This window comes from Caretta caretta, chromosome 4, assembly GCF_965140235.1.
Source record: "Caretta caretta isolate rCarCar2 chromosome 4, rCarCar1.hap1, whole genome shotgun sequence".
Classification (NCBI taxonomy): domain Eukaryota; kingdom Metazoa; phylum Chordata; order Testudines; family Cheloniidae; genus Caretta; species Caretta caretta.
Genome location: NC_134209.1, coordinates 116,116,247 through 116,130,201, shown reverse-complemented (window position 1 = coordinate 116,130,201; position 13,955 = coordinate 116,116,247). Strand labels below are relative to the sequence as shown.

General features: G+C 38.9%; 1 protein-coding gene and 1 long non-coding RNA gene across 2 annotated transcripts in view; one reads left to right on the top strand and one right to left on the bottom strand.

Moving 5' to 3' along the window:
* LOC142071977 (uncharacterized) overlaps positions 1-13,955 on the top strand; it is a 132,362-nt gene that overhangs the window by 62,550 nt on the left and 55,857 nt on the right. The gene's annotated exons all lie outside the window — the stretch shown is intronic.
* Positions 1-13,955, bottom strand: part of LOC142071936 (uncharacterized) — a 49,606-nt gene that overhangs the window by 9,761 nt on the left and 25,890 nt on the right. Inside the window, exon 2 of the long non-coding RNA XR_012668193.1 lies at positions 193-479. This is a non-coding gene — a long non-coding RNA (uncharacterized LOC142071936). The remainder of the gene's footprint in view (positions 1-192; positions 480-13,955) is intronic.

The window sequence follows — 13,955 nt, the reverse complement described above, 5'->3', positions numbered from 1 at the left end:
AAATAGTGAATCTTGTTAACTGACTGGACCTCCTCAAAACCAAACAATAAAATATATTGTATGGTGTGTCATGCTTGTTCTGAGCAGCACATTATACAGCAGAGTCCCTCTGCCGCTTTAATGAACACTGGGCCCAATGATGATCAAACCCTTTCATGTCTAACAAGAATATTAATTAACAGTAACGCTTACCTCTTTTTTCCTCATACATTTCCTTTGTAATGTGGAGGAGACACTGAGTTAATAACAGTTACTGTGTCCTTTGTAATGATGAGAAGCTTTTGAATGGAAGTTTCCACTAGAGGATGATGGAATGTCTGGATTCTGCTAGATGCAGGTTACAACTGGACTGTTGCAGCTGAAGAAACAGGAGTGAATAGTTCATGAGTTTTCGTAGGAATGGTGAGCCTGAGTCTCTTCACACACAGGTTGTACACTGCAGTAGCGCCATTGACTACAGTTTTTCATTATTCACACTGCTGTAAAGTGAGAGGAGAATGATTATCAAGTCAGAAACTTGATGAAGAAAATAATTCTTTAGGACTAGTGTACCTAAAAGTTACTTTGGGTGCGACTAAATGGACAAATTTAGGATATGTAATTCAGCACCTGTCATAAATATAAAGGGAAGGGTAACCACCTTTCTGTATACAGTGCTATAAAATCCCTCCTGGCCAGAGGCAAAATCCTCTTACCTGTAAAGAGTTAAGAAGCTCAAGTAACCTGGCTCACACATGACCCAAATGACCAATCAGGGGACAAGATACTTTCAAATCTGGGCGGGGCGGGGGGGAGTTTTTGTCTGTCTGTGTGAGGCCTCTGCCCTGATCAGGGAAAGAAGCAATTCAACTCCTATAGAGTTAGTAAGTAATCTAGCTAGAAAATGCATTAGATTTTCTTTTGTTTTTGGCTTGTGAAATTTACTGTGCTGGAGGGAATGTGTAGTCCCGTTTTTGTCTCTTTTTGTAACTTAAGGTTTCACCTGGAGGGATTCTCTATGTTTTGAATCTGATTACCCTGTAAAGTATTTACCATCCTGAATTTACAGAGGTGATTCTTTTACCTTTTATTTAAATAAAATTCTTCTTTTAAGAACCTGATGGATTTTTCATTGTTCTTAAGATCCAAGGGTTTGGGTCTGTGTTCACCTGTACCAGCTCATGAGGATATTATTATCAAGCCTTCCTCAGGAAAGGGGGTGTAGGGCTTGGGGGAATAGGACTCCAAGTAGTCCTTTCCCTGTTCTTTGTCTAAATCACTTGGTGGTGGCAGCATACTGTTCAAGGACAAGGCAGAATTTGTGCCTTGGGAAAGTTTTAACCTAAGCTGGCAAAAATAAGCTTAGGGGGTCTTTCTTGCAGGTCCCCACAGCTGTACCTTAGATTTCAAAGTGAGGAGGGAACCCTGACAGCACCATTGCACCTTCAGTGGCAGTAGCAATTGTGATAGACAAAGCTGAGATGTTTTGACCACTAGGTCATTTAGGCCAGTCCTAAAATGGAAAGGGCTTTAGGTATGGCACAACTGTTTACATATTTAAATTAGTATGCCTCCCAAGTAATAATAATGGCCACCTTTATCAAATTTGAGCATCCGGAGTTAGGGTCCTAACTCCATAATTAGGTATTTAAATTAAAATGGTCTGAGCTGCAGAAGTGCTCAGCATGCACAACTTTCACTGAGGTCAATGGCAACTGTAGGTGCTCAACATACTTGTCTATTCCATACAACAAATGCAAGTTTATGAACCTTAACCCACTAAACTGGCATTTTTTGTAACTTTTTCCCAATGCCTGGGTATTGATTTGCAAACTCATGGTACAGTTTTTACATTCACATAATTTGACATGGAAATCTCTGAAAACTTAATATCTTGATCTTATATATAACAATAAAGGAAAGTAACCACAAAGTGTGTGCAAAATGACCTATGAATGATAAAATCATTAAGTGAAAGGAATCTTCACAAAGACTCCTACTGTATGGTATAAAAGATAAAGGATCAATATCTTTATGTGGTCAAGTAGGGTATTAACTTTGCTGCTATAAGAAGTTGGTAGAAGATAGCCTTCTGTCCTAGCTCACTTCCTGGTCATCAATCCTATACCATAAAATATCCCTAATGCAATTGTCAAGAGTTTTGTTTACCTCCGTAGGGATTAAAGAAACCTGCTGTTTTGAAACATCAGGTTTTAAACCTAGCTGCAGTGGGTTGTTTTTATTTATGTTCAATTATGTGTTTTTCTGAGGCATGTACAAAAGTAATCTTCAAAAAGCTATTTGTACTATTTGGAATTTCTTAAGTATTTAAGCCTTAGTTTGAAAAACCATCTGGAAAATATATATAGCTTACATCCTGGACATTAAGCTCACACTATAAATATACCTAATAGGGTTTTCAACATTTTCTTTTATCTCCCTGAAGACAAAAACAACCTGTCATAGTAAACCATCAGTTTTTTTTAAATGGCACTGCGTGTCACAGTTGCTGTGAGGTTTTATTTATGACTTCCCATTTGTTTTCTGAAAACTAGAGGTGTGTGGGGTCACAGTTAACTATTGCTGTCTTATCTTGGTTAGATAAGAAATATCCAAGTTGTTTTCTGGTTAACTGCCTGCCCATACACATGCAATCTCTTTTTGACAGTGACTGTGCTGATGACAGAAAATGACACATCAATACAAGCACTGCATTTGGTATACTTTTTAGGGGATGGACCCTGCTTGATACAGCAGGGCAATGAGGCTGCCAAAATCACTTCCCAGAATCCTGTCATAGAGGCAGTTATCTGAGTCTAAAAAGGACCTGACTGCATTCTTTGAAACTAGTTGTGTACATTGAAGCAGAATGATTTTATATTAATGTGATAAGAGTAAATTAAATGCAGAATTCACACTCAGCTAATAGATGTGACACTATCCTATTTTCCCCCGTGGGAATGATCCCACAAGAATGGCTGGCGTAGCCCAGAATATATAAGGTTTAACTGATTTCTAAAATTCCCTAATCCCTGTGCATCTTCTAACTCTTACTGACAGAGTCAAAGCCCCATGGAATTCTTCAGGATCCCATTTTGATTATGAATTATGCTAATCCAATTAGGAAACAGAAATAATACAACAGATGATTTAGGTGACCAGTCACAGCTAACCAACATAATTTCAGGTATTGATCAATAAATACATACAGAAAACTGTTCAAAATAAATCCCATAGAGTTAAAACAAGAGTGTCAGGTACACTCAAATAATGAATGAGTGCAAGGAAATCACAACCTGCTGGTGGACATTCCAGGAGCAAAAAAAAAAAAGGCTAAAATTATTGAGTAAATCATTTCCTGTGAATTACTCACTCAACACTAATGTTTTTTAAAGTAACACTTGCATAAGGAGGGTCCAAATGTATAACATGCCACTTATACAAGGCTAGAATGTAAAATTATAGTCTGCAGGATTACAGTCTGCTGTAAAGGCCAGCATGTGTTAGATCCTTATTCACAAAATTCAGCTTTTTAATAACTTTGTTTATTCTGGGAATCCAACCCCCTTTTTCTTTAGGAGCATTCTACAGACAGAGAAGGTAGCTGCAAGCCATCCTCGTCTTGTAGCAACAACACATGCTCTTCACTCTGTAGTCCAAGCAGTTTGCTCCCTGTGCCTCTACCATATTCTTGGAGGGACAGCTCTCATTTCTCTTATTACATAATGTATATCACTACTAACAAAAACAAATCCAACAATAAACAAATATTCAAAAATTTTATTAAATATAAACAGTACAAACTACTTCTAAAACCTTTATTCCAGAGACCTCATGCTTGCTTCCCAGTTTGTTCCAGAGGGTAAATAATCCGCTACTAGTCCATACAAGTAGCAGATTATCACCCACCCCCAGGCTCCAATATGCTGGTCAGGACATGATGTGGGAGAGCGTGACTCAGGCTCTGCTCATTGACCTCTCATTGCTCACCTGGGAAGGAAGGGAGGAGAGCTCTGAGGAGAGTGCCCACTGTCCCCATCCCACATGCACACTATGACCTGCAATGTAGGTAGCCCACGCAGTGAGTAAGGCCATGTCTACACTACCACTTATGTCGGCAAAATTTATGTCACTCAGGGGTGTAAGTGGTATTAGTGTGTACAGCACTATGTCGGCAAGAGAGCTTCTCTCATAACATAGCTACCGCCATTCATTGAGCTCTCTCTCGTTGGCACAGAGCAGCTACGCGAGCAATCTTACAGCAGTGCAGCTGCATTTGTACAGCTATGCCGCTGTAAGGCCGTTAGTGTAAACATGGGCAAAGAGGCCACCTTGCATTCCCTCTTCCTTGTGTGTGATCCAAGAAGGGCAGAACAAAATCCTAGCCACAGTCCTGAACACCATTTGCCAACATCTTCCACACTGTAGCATTTGTACTCTTTGTTGCAAATAACTCGTGTTGTGAATTGAGCCCCGTTTTCTGTTTGTGAATTTTTTTGCCAGCCAATCCTGATTTCTGAAACTGTATTAGCTATTTGCAAGTGTTCTTAAAATAGATTTGACAAATAATTTTCAGCCTATAGGTCTGTACTGAAACTAGTTGCTTTGAATATGCATGATCTGTGTTGTGTGATTGGACAACTAAGTCACATGGCATTGTTCCTGCTCTCGGTTTAGATGAATTTTAAGCAAGAAAATATGGAATAATGAACTTTTGCCATGAATTTTTGGATCAATAACTTTAATTCTTAAATGAAAGCTTCAGGAATTTTAGCATGTGAATGTTCTGCAAATCTGAATACATGCAAATATAAAGATTCAGGTATCAGCCAAGAGGTACCTTTACATTTGGAAGACTGGATAGAGAGATATCTTCTTTTATGGAACTACAAAACTATCAACCAGAGAAGGTAATGTTCTGTTCCTTATTTGCTTTCCTTCTCATAAGTATAATACTGTAATATTCCAAGAAGGAGTGCCAAAAGCAAATAAATAAATAAAATAAATAAATTCAAAACAAAAATGGTTTGAACTATTTTGTTACATCATTAGCAGAAGTGTCTTGTGTGTATTGCTAGCCAGTGGATTCAGTATGAATTTGTCAGAATGCAAAAGCCTTATGAGAATGTAGTTGATAGAAAATATGTAGATATATGCATAATCTGAAGACAGTTGTAGGTACATAAATTTGGTATCTACTGAATTTCTCATCGGGCTGTTCCAAGATAAAGTTGTGGGCCATCTTCTGATTGCAGTGACACCAGTGTAAATCCACATGAACAGTGTTACAGTCAATGCAGCGACTTTGGATTTACAATGGTGTCACAAAATTTAAACTATAGCCCTGTGAGTGTAATTTTTGTTTTAAGAGGAATGTCAGACATAAGATTTTTAAAGGTGAGCTGCAAAGCTACAATGACTGTTGAGGAGAGTCCAGAAATATGTGCTAAATGACCCCATTAATTAAACTGTGGCAGGCATTCAGAACATGCTTAATTTAACCTTTTAAAACCTTTTTTTCCCCTCTATGAAGTCTTCTGGTGCTCTTGAGTTGCTAAAAAAACATATAAAAAGCATCAGTCAGTGACATGACTCTATTTTTGTATGTCATATTGTAAACACACTCTATGCTTGTTGTACCAATCAATTGTATGACACTATACATATACTATAAAGTTAGCATATAGACTGTTCAAACCCTTCAGTAATTCACCATACTTGGATGGGATTTAGTCTGTTGCTGTTAGGCATAGGTAAAAAGGTTCTGAAAAATTCAGAACTATTTCAAATTGCAGGTAGGGGAGGTGCTTGAACCTAACATATTTTAAGGATTCACATTGTATCATTGACTCCTGCTTCCCCCTCAAAAACTGTGTGCAATATTTCCCTACTATAAGCACAGCTGTGCAGCAAGGAACTATCTAAGGTGAATAAGTAGTATTTGCAGAATCTGCTCTTATGCAAACAGAAAATAACAGAAGGGCCAGCAGTCTGGCTTTTGGGCAGATAGAGTGCAATATAACTTCTCATGCAATTGGAGTATACTGTTTGTCTTCTAATGGCAAATAAAACAGAAGGTTTAGAAAAGAATGAGAAATATCTAGTTCTCAGAAGTAGAAGGATAGTGAGAAGGATAAAGTTTAAACTCAGACTTATGATAACTGCAATACTGGGTCCAGAACCATGGCATATGAGTGTTAACTTTTGCCAAGGCAGATGATATGTTATTCCAACTCCTATATAACCTAAACCTAATTTCCCAAATACTAATTTCCCACTACTGTTACTCACACCTTCTTGTCAACTGTCTGAAATGGGCCACTCTCATTACCACTTCAAAAGTTATTTTTCTCCCTTGGTATCCTGCTGTCAATTGAATTGTCTTGTTAGACTGACCTCACACTTGGTAAGGCAACTCACATCTTTTCATGCATTTATATCTGCTCCTGTATTTTCCATTCCATGCATCTGATGAAGTGGGTTCTAGCCCACGAAAGCTTATGCCCAAATAATTTTGTTAGTCTCTAAGATGCCACAAGGACTCCTCGTTGTTTTTACATTAAAAATGTTACTTTTTTTTCGACTTCCTCATGCACAAATGTCCAGAATGTAAAAATAATCAAAATAGAACTTCTTTTCGTATTCTCAGTTGAGATATCACTCTTGGGCTAGCAAGAATAAGAATTTCTGTCCCAAGTTTTCAGATTTGTAGGAAAGGCCCTGTGTAATTTGTCCCTGGATCCACAGCATTCTGGTGTAGCAGTTTGGAAATTTGGTGTCGGATTCATTTAAATTTAAAAATGGAAGTTTTTCTTAGATACATAGATTAATAGATGTTAAGGCAGAAGAGACTAAGGATCAAGTCTGACCTGCATAGCACAGGCCATGGGATTTCACCCACTAATTCCTGCAGCAAGCACATAATTTTTTGGATGACTAGAGCATATATTTTACAGATACCCAATCTTGATTTAAAGACGTTAAATGATGGAGATTCTATCACATTCTATCACAATGTTGTTCCAATCATTAATCTCCCTTACTGTTAAAATTTTGTGTCTTATTTCCAATTTGAACATATCTAGCTTCATATTCCAACACTGGATCTTTTTTTAGCCTCTGTTGGCAAAATTAAAGAGCCCTCTATTATCAGATACCTTCTCCCTATGTCAATTCTTATAAGCTATGATCAAGTCATCTCTTAATCTTTTTTATAAACTAAGTAGATTGAGCTACTTAAGTCTTTCACTGTAAAACAGATTTTCTTTAAATCATTCTCCTAGAATTTTTTTGCATATACATTTCAATTTATCACATCATTTTTGAAGCGTCGAAACCAGAACTGGACATGGTATTCCAGTAATTGTTTCACCACTGCTATGCCTAAGAGTAACATCACCTCCATATTCATACTTGAAATTCCCTATTAATACCCCAGGATACCGTTCCCAATCCAGTAAGTGTGACCTACATTTTTTTTTGTTGGACATATGACCTTGTATTTGGCAATATCAATACATGTTGTTTGCATAAGCCCAGTTTACTAAGTAATGCATTTAGCACCATATAACTGAACTGTCATTATCATTATTTTGTTAATTTAATTTGAAAATGACCAACACATTTGGTACAGTATCATTGCTCATTTAGCTATTACATCTCAGTTTTCAATATGCTGCAGATTTGTGAACTAACAATTCATTCTGGTAACTGAAACCGGATAGGGGGAGGTTAACATACTTGGAAAATGGAAAGGGTGCAGACAGTTTCAGATTATAGGATATTCCATTAGCTGGATATTTCTGATAAAAAGATCCACGATTAAATAGTTAACATTGGAATTAAAATGGAGATGTTTAGGATTTAGAGTTAGCAACACATTGAGATAAATGAGACAGTCCACAGTTCTCTGAACTATTTTTTTCTGGCTGCTAGTAGACTCAGGAGGCAGTAGTACATAGATGTACACTCAGGTTTCAGAGTAACAGCCGTGTTAGTCTGTATTCACAAAAAGAAAAGGAGTACTTGTGGCACCTTAGAGACTAACCAATTTATTTGAGCATGAGCTTTCGTGAGCTACAGCTCACTTCATCCGATGAAGTGAGCTGTAGATGTACACACAGTTCATGCTTTCAAAGTTCATAAAATCTTCAGAGAACTATGATGCTTAGAATAGAGAGAGAATCATAAAATTGTAGGACTGAAAGGGACCTCGAGCAGTCATCTAGTTCAGTCCCCTGCACTCATGGCAGGACTAAGTATTATCTCTAGACCATCCCTGACAGGTATTTGTCTAACCTGCTCTTAAAAATCTCCATGTTGCAGATTCCACAACCTCCCTAGGCAATTTATTCCAGTGCTTCGCCACCCTGACATAAATACATATAAGAATACATAGATATAGTTGTAAATGAAAGCTTAAGTTCTTGAGTATGAATCTACTGCAAATAGTGTATTCTGTGAAAGACATGGAGGGTCCTTGTTGAAAGCATGTAATAAAATATCTTGTGAGTATAAATACATAAGCAAACTTAATTGGTTTCCTGATACTTGGTCTACCCCTATAATAAGAACGAATATCAGCCTTTACACTAGCTATAAAGGATATTCAGGGACATAAGTCAGCCATTAACTGCCTGTTGCTGGAAAGTAACTTCTGTTATGAACATATTATCAGCATTATATAGAGTTGCATCTTTTTCTGAAGCATCTGGTATTTGATGTCATTGGAGAGAGAATACTAAATTATGTTGATCATTAGTCTGAACTGCTCTTATATAAGAATACCCATATTCCTAAAAGAAAACAAGGATGAAATCCTGGCTTCCCTAAAGTCAATGGGAGTCTTGTCACCGACTTTAGTGGATCTAGGACTTTTCTCCAGGATGAGAATAACAAAACAAATACAAATTCTGAATTACAGTTAATGATTTGTGTGACAACCTCTGCCTTGTTTCTTTTCTTTTATGAGCAATAACATTTTTATTCAATAATGAGCAATTTCTGAGAGCTAATGTATTTTTTCTACTACAGAAACATATTGAATATTAGGCATGATTTAAAAAAAATCTTATGAGTCAAACAGCATCAATTAAGTGTATTAAAAAACTTGAATGTTAGAAAAACACCCTGAATTAATCGCTTATTTACTTTACGCACAGAAATTGCTGAGGGTGCTCAATGGTACTAACAGAGTGGAACGGTCTCTGCCTTGAAGCACTTGCAATCCAAGGTCCTGATTCTGCAAACAGGATTCATGAGAATGGACCCACACACCAGTGGACTCATCTGCTCCCGTGTGCAAGACTTAATTAATGCATAGGCAAACTAGGCTCATGCCCAAGGTCCAAATGTGTGTTGTGGGGTGCAAGGCCCAATGAACAGCTGTACAGTACACTTATAGTACAGAATTGGGCAGGCCTTGCCATGAACCCACTGGGACTAGCTGTTCATCCTGCTGCTGCTTGGGTCATCTCACATAGAATCATAGAGTCATAGAATATCAGGGTTGGAAGGGACCTCAGGAGGTCATCTAGTCCAACCCACTGCTCAAAGCAGGACCGATCCCCATTTAAATCATCCCAGCCAGGGCTTTGTCAAGCCTGACCTTAAAAACTTCTAAGGAAGGAGATTCCACCACCTCCCTAGATAACCCATTCCAGTGTTTCACCACCCTCCTAGTGAAAAAGTTTTTCCTAATATCCAACCTAAACCTCCCCCACTGCAACTTGAGACCATTACTCCTTGTTCTGTCATCTGCTACCACTGAGAACAGTCTAGAGCCATCCTTTTTGGAACCCCCTTTCAGGTAGTTGAAAACAGCTATCAAATCCCCCCTTATTCTTCTCTTCCATAGACTAAACATCCCCAGTTCCCTCAGCCTCTCCTCATAAGTCATGTGTTCCAGTCCCCTAATCATTTTTGTTGCCCTCCGCTGGACTCTTTCCAATTTTTCCACATCCTTCTTATAGTGTGGGACCCAAACTGGACACAGTACTCCAGATGAGGCCTCACCGGTGTTGAATAGAGGGGAACGATCACATCCCTCGATCTGCTGGCAATATCCCTACTTATACATCCCACGCCACAATGGAGGTCAAAATGCTCAGTATCAGAATGAGCATCTGGTTCCGGCAGATTTACAGCATGGCCAGCCCAGCCATAATGAGAATATTGTCTGGCTGTTTGTTATTATTCATGAGACGGCACAGTCCCTTAAGTATATTTTGCTTAAAGACCACTGATGGGTTAATCCAGCCCTGTTTATGCAGAGTCCCACTGATCTGAATGAGACTATGTGTGGATTCAGAGATCCACTCATACAGATCCAAATTCAAGATTAGGGCTTAATTTAAGATGTAATGCAATGAGCTCAAATAACAAACATTAGGAATGAGATGCTGTCAAGATTCCTCCCCCACTCTGAACTCTAGGGTACAGATGTGGGGACCTGCATGAAAACCTCCTAAGCTTACTTTTACCAGCTTAGGTTAAAACTTCCCCAAGGTACACATTAATTTTATCCTTTGTCCTTGGAATATCCACTGCCACCACCAAACTCTAACTGGGTTTACAGGGAAACGTAGTTTGGACACGTCTTTCCCCCCAAATCCTCCCAACCCTTGCACCCCACTTCCTGGGAAAGGTTTGGTAAAAATCCTCACCAATTTGCATAGGTGACCACAGACCCAAGCCCTTGGATCTGAGAACAATGAAAAAGCATTCAGTTTTCTTACAAGAAGACTTTTAATAGAAATAGAAGTAAATAGAAGTAAAGGAATCACCCCTGTAAAATCAGGATGGTAGATACCTTACAGGGTAATTAGATTCAAAACATAGAGAATCCCTCTAGGCAAAACCTTAAGTTACAAAAAAGACACACAGACAGAAATAGTCATTCTATTCAGCACCGTTCTTTTCTGAGCCATTTAAAGAAATCATAATCTAACGCATACCTAGCTAGATTACATACTAAAAGTTCTAAGACTCCATTCCTGTTCTATCCCCGGCAAAAGCAGCGTACCGACAGACCCAGACCCTTTGTTTCTCTCCCTCCTCCCAGCTTTTGAAAGTATCTTGTCTCCTCATTGGTCATTTTGGTCAGGTGCCAGCAAGGTTACCTTTAGCTCCTTAACCCTTTACAGGTGAGAGGATTTTTCCTCTGGCCAGGAGGGATTTTAAAGGGGTTTACCCTTCCCTTTATATTTATGACAGATGCAGTAGTGGAGGACAAGGGCTACAAAGAAAAGGAAGTCCATGCTATTATTTAACTTAGGTACATTAATTTTATAGGTAAAGTTAAAACATTGGGGATTTTCTGCTGGTGATTAATAAGCGTGATTGTTAATGTGTGTAGTAGTGAACAAAGTGATGAAGCCCAAACTCCTCATCAACAAACTTCAAGAGTGAAAGTTCTAAATATCTATAAGGAGTTTTAGGAAAAATAATAAGGGGGAAATGAGCATTATTTTTATTTTATTTACATTTTCAAAGTTATGCTGAATGCCTGCCAATCCAAGATTACAAATTCAGTGCACCCAGAACTATTGTTCACTTGTATGTCTATTTTTCATGATGACTGCCTAATTACAAAGGACTTGACATCAAAAATTTTGATCCCACTGTTTTTTTATTTGCCACACCTCAGCAGATGATTGCAAAGTGATAGCTGTAGCTTCATCAACCTCATTAGCATGTGAGAAATTATTTTACTCGCCAAAAGTAAGATAATCCATGGTTAACTACTATATTGTGTAAAACCTGTAGATTTGAGGTCTATGTGTGCTACCATTTCTAGATAGGTGTCTAAATTGTATTTTTAAACACTAAAAGTTTTCTGTGATAGAGATTTAGGACTCGCACTTACACAGCACAAGGGGGAGATGTATACTTGCTGAGCTGCCTGTAGAATCACACTGAGCAGGTATCCTGGCAGCACACATATAGAGGACTCATGCTTAGATGGGTGAGTTGAAGACAATTGTGCATAGTTATGCAAAACATTAAAAAAAGACTCTTTAGGCGAAGGAGAGTGGGAATGACTGGACAATGGAGTGGAGCTAATTTGCATGGTATGCTAATGCGGTATGACACAGCCATTTTTATTTTTGCTACATCTGTGACAGATCAGGGGCAAGACAGCTTGTGCTGTTTCTACAGGGCAAGAAGATGCTTCGGAGATGCCAAGCAACTCATAGTAAAGTGAATAAGTCCACAAAGTACTGGACACCCTGTGAACACTCTTTTCACACTCTCAACCCCTCCTCCCTTAATGATTGTAACGCAAATCTTGTCTACCTTACGCACACAAAATGGCAATGTAACTTCAATGTGACTTTTTGCATCAAGAAAAAAAGAAATTATTGTATTGTCTATTATTTCACTAGGAGGGTGGTGAAGCACTGGAATGGGTTACCTAGGGAGGTGGTGGAATCTCCATCCTTAGAGGTTTTTAAGGCCTGGATTGACAAAGCCTTGCCTAGGATGATTTAGTTGGTGTTAGTCCTGCTTTGAGCAGGGGAATGGACTAGATCATAGAATCATAGAATATCAGGTTTCGAAGGGACCTCAGGAGGTCATCTAGTGCAACCCCCTGCTCAAAGCAGGACCAATCTCCAACTAAATCATCCCAGCCAGGGCTTTGTCAAGCCTGACCTTAAAAACTTCTAAGGAAGGAGATTCCACCACCTCCCTAGGTAATGACCTCCTGAGGTCTCTTCCAACCCTAATATTCTATGATTCTATCTTTAGTGTTGGTCATTCACTTCTTAACACACAAGATGACAGATTGTCCCTCCTGTGAAAAGAATAAATAAAACAGGAGGTGCCAGAAGGAGGAAGATATTGTGGAGTTCCCCATTTGTAATAAATTAAGTAGATCCTGAATGCTAGTAAGCAAGGCTGGTCTTTATTTGCTAGCCTCAGTCTCTTCACATGGGTCAGGTTTATCAAGGATTAATATTCCTGTTGCATGATATGGGTAAGTATCCTTTTATTCTGGCGTCAACTGCTTTTCTATTTTTTGTAAATCAAATTCAAATAAAACATTATACGAATTAAAATGACAGCGACCCACTGCTATCACCAATTAATAAAGCACACAATTAAAGATGCCTATGGTGGAGGACAGGGTAGATGACATGAAGCCCCATGACAGGTGAGAGGATTATACTACTTCCTACTGAACAGCTATCAATAACTAATATCTCTGAGCTTCAACAGCTTTCTGATCAGGTTACACGAGTGTTCTCCTGGGTCTGTTCTCCTGGAAAGTTTCTGCTTGCTGCTCTGCATGTTGCTTATTCTTAGTGGCTGGATGGGGACATCTTACCTCTGCCAGCTATTGTTTAATTAAGCAATAATTCATAATGTTCTCTACGTATATCACGGGGTCTGGGAGACAGCATGAGCGGGTGAAGAAGAGGTGTCCTGCACCAGGACAGCATTGCAAAGAAAGTGGCCACCTGGCCACCTGCTCTCCTTTACTGTTGTCTGTGTGTTTACCACAAAGAAAAATTCCGGTGTCACTATGTAATTCAGTACACAAGAAGCACAAAATTCTGCAGAGCAGGGGTATTGTCATACCTGCAGAGCCTGGGTAAACAGCATGACAGTGGTGAAGAAGCCAGCAGGCAGCCAGCTTTAGTGGATATGAAAGGTATACAGCACTTCATAGGAATGATAATTATTTTGTCCAAGTCCTGTTCACACCTGGCTGCAGTAGGAGAACCCATATGTCAACTGATAAGGCAGCATGTTGAGTGGGACTGGGGTGATCCCTGACATCAAGCACTGATTCACTGAAACAAATGATAATAGACACCCTGTCTTGAAGTATTATCAGCCAGGAGAGCCATTGAGTATAGCTCTTTTGCAGCTGGTCACTTATGCCAGCAGATCCCAGAGACTGAACAAGGGCACATCAAGATACAAAGAGAGCTTTAGACTGTGGTATTTGGAATGAAGCTATTCCATTG